Source organism: Pteropus medius, unplaced genomic scaffold (assembly GCF_902729225.1).
Source record: "Pteropus medius unplaced genomic scaffold, Ma_sr-lr_union100, whole genome shotgun sequence".
NCBI classification, from domain to species: domain Eukaryota; kingdom Metazoa; phylum Chordata; class Mammalia; order Chiroptera; family Pteropodidae; genus Pteropus; species Pteropus medius.
In genome coordinates, this window is record NW_024340851.1 from 1,330,367 (window position 1) to 1,339,323 (window position 8,957).

Here is an 8,957-nt window from a genome sequence, read left to right on the forward strand (position 1 = left end):
TACCTTTTTAATGTTCTGTGTGAAAAAATGGAAGTACTTCCACTGTGCACCAAAGGATAATGGTTGTCTCACAGAAAAACACCTGTAAAATTACTTAAGCTTTGTGCTGAACTAGACGGTTTTTTATGGAATACCAGTTTTACTTAAAAGAAGGACTGAAAGAAAATTGTGGTTATTCCAATTTGGTTTTTGGCAGACATTTCTTGGAAAGGATTGAAATTAACTTGTCACTTTAAGAAAAAACAACTGACAAGTATTTGTTGCGAATATTAAAATTTGAGTTTTTTAGTAAAATTTAGAATTCTAGACAACTTGCACACATGAGCATATGCTCGATAGCTTCCTATTACAGATTTTTCTGATGAAACCAGTAGTCATAGTAACAGATGTGATACGTTTTTGATTTTGTATAGTGAATTGTATCAATAGTTATATAACTCAATGAACCAATATTTTCCAAAAGACCAATATATTTTGTTACAAATAATGCATGGCTAAGAGATACATACAAAGTACAAGATCAATCGATGAATTTTAATGAAATAGAATGTGAAAAGTTCCTTTATATACTTTCAGAATCCACATTGCAATTACCCTGTAAAGAGCTACTACTTGCTAGTTTTAGGGTTGTATCAAAGAATATGTACACTTATACAAAAAAAAAAGTTATTAAAATGCTCCTCCCTTTTTCATCTACATTCCCATGTGAGGCCAGATATTTTTCTCCTATATTACAAGTAAAGCAATACATCACAACATATTGAATGAAAAAACAGATATGAGAATCCAGGTATCTTCTATTAAGCCAAACATTAAAGAGGTTTGCAAAAATGTAAAACAATGTCACACTTCTCACTTTTTTGGTAATTTAGTTATATCTTATAAAATATGTTATTTATATTAACATTAAAGGATTTATTATTATTTTAAACAGATTAATAAATATTCTTAAAATATCAGGTTTAAATGCCAAATGTAATAAATATTGATGGATAAAAGCCATATAAATTAAAGCTCTTAGGACCCTAAATAATTTTTGAGAGTGTAAAGGGGTCTGAAACCAAAAAGTTTGAAAACTGCTACTGATTTGAATAAGTTTTGCTGCTTGTCAGTGCCTGAAGTTCCAGACACTTGAAATCTATTTTCTTGTGTTTGCGGTGCTCAGTTCCTAAAAAGCCTTCCTGTAAGAATCTACCCAGACCACATTCCTTTGTGACAACGGAAACCCAGAGGGACTGGAAAAGCACTATATCTTTGGAGCAAAAACTGAACAAAAAGACTAGCAAAGGAAGACGAGGCACAAATATACTTTCCTCTTATTCTTCCATTTTCTCAATGATCAGTCCTCGTGACATGTATGAAGCTTGTAAACCTCATAGCAAGGAGTCCAAAATAAGAAACCAAGGCAAGATACACCTTTTCCTTATTACTTGTCATCTTGTTTATTGTTCATGGATCACCAAGAATTTGGGGGAATCCCATCATTCATGTTAATTCACAACATGTACACTGAACCAGCTAGTTTTTTATCTGAAGGAAACCCCTTCTTATGGAAATTATCTAAAATCCATTTCTTTGGAAATTCATATCCTGTGAGACTAATCGCTTCCCTTTTCAGGACTTTAGTTTCTTCACAGAGGTTCTTAAGAAGTTTCCCTGTACTGATACCTGTCTTCAAAATAAACCTCCAGGTTTCAGAAAAAATGAACCCCTCTTCCAGTTGCAAAGTATTGTTTTCATTGAAGAAAGATACTTTTTGTGTATGACTTAAAAGAAGTTTTAATGAAAAATATACAAAAATTAACCCCCTAAAGACTGATTTATTCCTATCCATGAAGACTCATTTCCTCTTTCATCTTTCCGATTACAGTTTTAAGTGCTCTTTTGAGAAAAATAATTCTTTTGAAATTACCCTCTATTTTCACTCTTACTGTCACTGCTCTAATCCATGCTCTTGTTACCTTAAATTTAAATTAATTGTATATCCTCCATTAAGACTTTCCACTTCCTGTTTTGCTCTCTTTCTAATCCATTCTGTACATCTTTGTCTTAACAATTTTTCAGAGAGTGGTATAAAAAACGGTTAGGCTCCAGAGACAGAAAGACTTGAGTCTGAATCTTGCCTTTCCCACTTACTTGTTGTATGATCTTAGGGAAGCCAATTAACCTCTCTGTGCTGCCATTCACACATGGATAAGATAGGAGATAATATTAGTATCTACTCCATAGGATTGTTCTGAGAATTAAATGAGATGATGCGTGTAAATTGCCTAGAATAATGAGCAGTACATAGAGAGTACTAAATAAATAAGAGTTTTTATCTTCTCTCAGCTATGTTTAAAATCCTTTGAAGCCTTCCTGTATTCTGTGGTTTCTGTACTCAGATCTTCTTTATATGGTTCCACCCTCAAAGCTTCTTTCCGCATTCCCTAACATGCCCTATGCTTTAGTTAAAACTTCGTCCTCATTATCACATGAATAGTACATGTTTATTCTTTATTCATATCCTTGGCAATATATATTCCTTCTCTCCTTTTTAAGCTGGTATTTCCCAAATTTCAGATATTCAAATGATCTTACATAGTTTTTGCTATGTCTGCTTACCTTCTATACTTTGTGTGTGTGTGTTTGTTAAATCACGATTTTTAAAGCTTAGTAACCTACTTTAGCCTCATCTTAAGTAATATTATCCATAAAATCATAGATTTGAAGTACTAATTATATTATATTTTAAAACCTTAAAACAAATATATAACTTGAAGTTGTTTAAAAGGTTATTCTTTGTGCCATCAAAAATTACCTTGTATACCTCAAATGGGACATGTCCAACCTATTGGGAATACTGCTTAAACCAAACTTGTCTATTGAGCAAAGACTAGCCAACCTTCCCAAATATGTTCAACCTATAGTGAATTCATCTTAACTTTCACATAACTTAATAAAAAATCACATATTATTCTACATTTTCTAATTATTTTATGAGTGATCAACTTGTCACTTAAAGTTAACTCTTAGAGGATAGGGAACATATACTTCTGAATCCCACCCTTCTAACTCAGCATCCAACAGAATTGCTCATTGTTGTAGCTCCTTAATTACTTTTAAAATGATTAATTTCAAAAAAGTGCAGGAATAGTCTGTAGATATAGAATCAAATATGGAAAACTTCTGAAGACAGATTATCTAAAGCAATTAATATTCACTAGTTCTAACACAAAAGGAACTGAAGTCACAATTCACTCTTTCCTTTTTTTCCCTTTTTTGTTCCACTATTGTTTCAGAAAGGGTTGAAGATGGTTCGAAAGAATGCATACTATAACAAGATAATATAAATGAATAACGAGGTAGAAAATAATAAACAAAAAATAGGCAAGAACATAAGAATAGAGCCATAAAAGACAATAATCAGAAAAAGCACACCATAAAAAGATGTCCAAAGTTGCTACCAAGAGACTATAAATAAGTTCCCATTTTTTCAGTAGACCAAATGAAAAGATATATGTGACACCATTATTGGTATCCATAAGAATCAAATCAAATCGATTGCTTAGGAAAAGTCTAGTTCTTCCTAACACCTTATAAGATCAGGTAGTACTCTTGGGTTCTTCTAGAAAACACAGTATAGTGAATAAAACACAGTATTATTCATTAATAATAACCTCAACAACAGCTATCACACCTAATCTGCTGTTACTGTTAGAGAAGACCTAAAAGCCTTTGAAGCACCGACTCAAACTTTCCCCAGCTTATGGAAGATATGATGCACCAGTTAAAGTAAACTAGTCTCTAAACATAGAGAGAAAATAAGAGTTCAGAACTGTGGGCAAAATGGAACAGCTGTACTATTTTTTGTACTATCTTATGACTGAATATTTATTACTTGGTTTGAGGTGATAATGATTCCTAGGTCATCAGTCATGCTCAATATTTAGTAGATTCTCTCCTAAAAGTCAATTTGAGATGATAATTAAGTTATTAACTTTTTTGGTTTGTTCACAGCTTTTCTCCTTTTAATTAACGCTCAAAAATTTTACCTGAGTTGAAATTGTCTTTGCATAAATTGGGTCACTCACTTCTAAGCTACTTTTGCTTCCCTTTTTAGGGCCAATGAAAGCAGAGGTACTTGCATGCAAAAGAGAAATGAAGTAAGCTGGCAAGCTTTCCTTTTAGCAATGTTAACATGTCGTCTGTGAAATGAAGGTGGGAAGCAGTGACAATAGTTAATTGTCAGGAAAAGTTTCCTTTTCTCTTTCTGTCCCAGAGTTTGGCTTTAAAACTCAACAGGTTTGGAACTTTCTTTGTCCAGAGTAAGATCATATCCTAGGAAAACTGAGTCATGCTGCCCAAACGTATAAGGGATGGATTTGTACTAGAAAGCCAATAATTTATTGTAAGGAACAGAACTGTCAAATTGACTAAAATGTATGTCGGCCTGTCAGCATATTTTCCTTTCAGTAGGGTTGCCAAATCAGAATACTAGATTAACAACAGTTTGGAGCTAGATAAATATATGAAATCAGAATTAAGAAGGTGATTGCAAGTTCAAGCATATTTTATTTGATATACCTAAGCTAGGATGGGTAACCTATCCTTTTGCCAGTCCACACAAGTCATGGCCTTTTCATAAATCAGTTCAAGCTCTTAGTTTCTAATACTGAAAGTATTCTTTTCGTGATGTCCTTGAAATTTTAATAGACATTTCTGAGTGTTGGAGATGGCCCCATCTAGTTCTGGTTTTAGAAACAGAGCTTGTTGTAAATCCAGGTTTCCTTACTACAAAATATTGTCATTTCCTTCTTTTTTCAGTCTTATCCATAAATTCAAATGCTACTGTTTCACCTAACCCACAGTACTTTATTTTTCTCCTTTGCTATGGCTATTACCCAGAAAGCTCTTTGCAGCTATAGACCATAATGTCTGAATATGGTTCCCTTACATGCCCACAGAGGTTTCTGCTACTTTGCAAGACTTGTTTCTCAGAACTACTCTCAGACTTGGCTGACACTATAGTCCCTAAGAGTATGGTCTTTCTTAATTTGTATACGTAAAAATCCCCATAGACATTATGCATAAAAACCAAAATCTTAGTAATCTGTAGGGAGATTCTGTAATAAACAAAGTTTATTCATGCATTATTTGAACATTAATTTTTTATTCTTTCCCTCACTTATGCATTCAACAAACATTTATAAAAGGACTTTGTGCTGGACTGATTGAAAATGCAGAGATGAGTCAGACATGATCTTTGACCTCAAGCAGTTTTCGGTATACTAAGGGGATAAGAAATATACAGAAATAACTAAACTATACATTAAATTATGAGCCTTGAGATGAGAGTTTGAGGAAAATGCATTCCAGAAGGAGGGAACAGCTTAATCAAAGATAGTCCTACTGTTGTTAGTTCTGACTTGTATTCTTGAGGATTTTTTACCCTTTGCCCCTCAGGCTAGAAAGAATTCCAGCTTTCTTGTTCTTGGGTAAACTACTTAAGGTTTTGCCTCAAAATTTCATCTTGCCATGGAGAATGCTGGAATTCAGTAAAACAGATAGGCATGTGGGATGTGTTGGAAGGATATAAGGTGAGCAACTGTGAGGAAGGCTAATATATAGTCATTGATTTTGCATAGCTTTTGGCTCCATGCTATTTGAAGCTGCACCAATGAATTAAAAATAAAATAAACCTTGAGTAGCGTCATCTGCTCAAGGGACTTACCTTCGGTCTGTGCAAATAACGTTTCTGTGGTGAGACACCAAATGCACTCAACTTCCTCTTTCAACAACAAATTTGTCAGTTATCAGCAGGATCCATACCACTCAGATTAAGCTTTTTCACCCCCAGGTCCCTGCAAAGAAACAAGAGTGCTAATCCATCAAGGCTCCAGGGTAAGTTACAGCCTAGTATCTGGGAATTGGTGGTTTCATGTGGGACGATTTGTGGGGGCATGAAGATCTAGGACAGTGGCAGATGTGAGACCAGTGTCAAAATTGAAAATGGTCTCTGGTTTCTCATTTCAGACTTCTTACAGCAGAAGCAATGGTGATATCCATTGAGTCTGACTAGATTACAAAGTTAGGGTTAATGCTATCAGTCCCCACCATGACACAGGAGCATGGAGTCTGTGATGCATCTCACACTTTGCTGAGGGCTCTTTGTTTCTTCATCAACCAGGGAGGATGGCACAAAATGGTAAGAAAACAGTGTATTCAGTGATACTCAATGAGACAACTTGACATATTCAGCCAGAAAAAGAGGATTTGAATTTTTGCTCTATATTGTCTTTCTAGTTGCATAATGAAGAAAATGTTTTATGTATAAGCTCCTCCCTTTGTATGTTTAGCTTTCATAGTTACAGTAATAGATAGTAAGTTCTATCAAGAGAAAAGAAAAGAATGTCAGATCATATATTTTGGAGCTGAAAGAGCTCTTAGAGATCCAAATCCCTCACAATGCAGATGGAAAAACTGAGAGCCAGTGAAGACATTTAGGATAGATCACTCAGCTAGTTAATGGTAGAGCTGGAACTAGAATCTGTGTCTTCTAAATCATGTTCTCTTTCCCATACAGCAGCCCATATCTTCTGATATGAGAATACTGTAAATGCATTAATAACTATGTTGAATTTTAGGTCAGGGAAGGAGAAAATATCCCAGATGGTAAGCTCTGGTAAAATGATTGCAGAGTCTGTTCAGAGTTATTTCTTTTATTGTGGTTTTTGTGAGGAGTATTCTCAGTCCCAAGGATCCTGCAAGTGGGGATATTTTTATTTTTATTGGTCAAATGGATCTGGAGGGTTATGATCATTTCTATTAATTGAAGAGTTTATCTCTTAGCAATTGTGACACAGTAAAATTATTTGCTGCTGAAAATAAGTGATATGCTGGTATACTAAGGCAAGACATGGCCTGAGTTATACAAATAATTAGGTCTTGCATTCAGGGTAATTGTTTTTGCAATGTTTCCTGTTGAAGACAGGTCCTTCTTTGGTCAAAAGCAGATCATTTGGGGGCTTAACTGAGAAAGTTATGGAGTTCAAGTTGTATACTCTGCTCAAATCCTAACAGTGGTGGAACATAAGATATCGAATGAGTAACCATACTTCTGGGTAGTTTTGAGTGGTTCTTCATAACCAGTTGTGTCTGAAGTAAGTCAATTGGTATCCTAAGAGGCAGGGAAGTATATAAGCCTCTGTCACAGTTTAGCAAAGAGGACAGAGCTGTCTGTTGTGAAACCACCCTTTTTAAGTGTTCTAACAATCAAGGCAATGACTGGCAGGTAGTTTATGCTTTATTTAAAATCATTTGGTCAAAATCCAAGTCAGGAATTTTGCAGGGAAGTTTTAATCTAGTTTGATTCACATGCATCACAGAGAGAGTGATGAAGCAGATTAATCAATACACAGAGAGTCAAGCTCAAGTGCTGTCAATGACTCACTTTGTAACCTTAAGCAAGTTGCTTTATTTCTTCGGCTCTCAATATTCTAACCTATAATAGGGGGAAGCCTTGGACTAAATGGTCTTTAATTTCTTTCCTATCAATACAATGATTTGACTCTAGGCTCCTATGTAACTGAGAAGAGTTATATATCATGAAATGGTAAATAATTGGGCTATAGTAGGGAAATTTGACTACAGGAGACCTGAAAATATAGTCTATATCTCAAAGGGCCATTGTATATTTTTTTTCAGAATAATGTTATTATGAGAGATTCAATTTTTAGACCACAGGCAAGTGTTTTGCAAGTAATTTCCCTTTTCAAAAAATGATAAAACACAAACAACAAACAAGGGAAAAAATTCTGAATTCTGATTTCTATTATGACAGTGTCCTTCAGTCAGTATTTCTCAATCTTTTAAAACCATAATTTCCTTTGAAAAATATATAAAAAAAAAACCTCACTACAAGATTATTGTGAACTTGCCTCCCTAGAAACAGACCTTGGACTCCTAGAAAAGCTTACCCCATTACATTAACATTTTTAAAGTTTTGTGTGCTCAACAGCCAAAAATAATTTTGTAGATATATTCTTTCACTAGTTTGTACTATGGGGAGAATAATTTTGAATTACAAATATATTTACCACAATAAAGATTTTTTTTCCAAGCAACACATCTTTTCAACCCTTCTACTTTAAGAAATATTGTTTAGTCTTACTGGCCATTCCTCACAACTATTTTCTAAACCTAGAAAAGTACAAATTCAACCAAAGGCCCATGAATATTACTCTTTGTAAAAGTAAAGGGAGAGTGAACTAACATTTATTTAATGTCTACTGTGTACTAGGCATGAAAATAGGTATGTTCACGTACATTTTCCATTTAACATTCACAACAATCTATGCTGCAGGAACTGTGATCCTAATTTTATAAATGACAAAACTGAAGCCCAGAGGTATGAAGTGGGTTGTTTCAAGCTAGACAGCTGATAACTAAGTCAAGATATGGCCCTATGTTTGCCTAAAGAATGTTGTTCTTCTCACTCTCAAAATGCTGCCCCAACTGCAAAAATGGCATCTAATTAGACTTCTTTTTTAAATGATTAAAAATCTAATAAAGATGCATGTATGTAAGTTCAATTCAAACTTGGAGATATTAGTTTGTGAATAGTATAATTACTTTAACTCATTTTAAGGTTAAAAATATTTTTCACTTTTAATTTATAGGAAAAAAATTTGTAGACTTGTAGAATATATCCAAATCTTTGTAAGTTATTTAGAATTGATTTTAATCAATTCAGGAAATAGCATAGTTCCAAATTTCAGTTGTTCCTCTTTGGCTATGGTTGTGAGTGATTGAATGAAGGACACCATGTTCATGGTGATCAAACTGGTTTGGGTAATTCACATAAGATTTTTGTAGTTCAAAGAACAAGGTAAAGGTAAGATAAGACAAAGCAAGCTAGGTTCCCAAATGGCCTGTCACAGTTTTCCTCTAGGGAGTGGGAGGGGCCACCACCAGCA

The 8,957-nt window shown here is 34.2% G+C and overlaps 1 protein-coding gene across 2 annotated transcripts in view; it reads left to right on the forward strand.

The window, feature by feature from the left end:
* Positions 1–5,730: 5,730 nt before the first annotated feature.
* Positions 5,731–8,957, forward strand: part of LOC120591765 (putative P2Y purinoceptor 10) — a 20,902-nt gene continuing 17,675 nt past the window's right edge. Inside the window, exon 1 of one of the 2 annotated variants that reach the window (XM_039849463.1) lies at positions 5,731–5,883. The gene's annotated coding sequence lies outside the window, so the exon portion shown is untranslated. The other variant, XM_039849468.1, reaches the window with a different exon arrangement.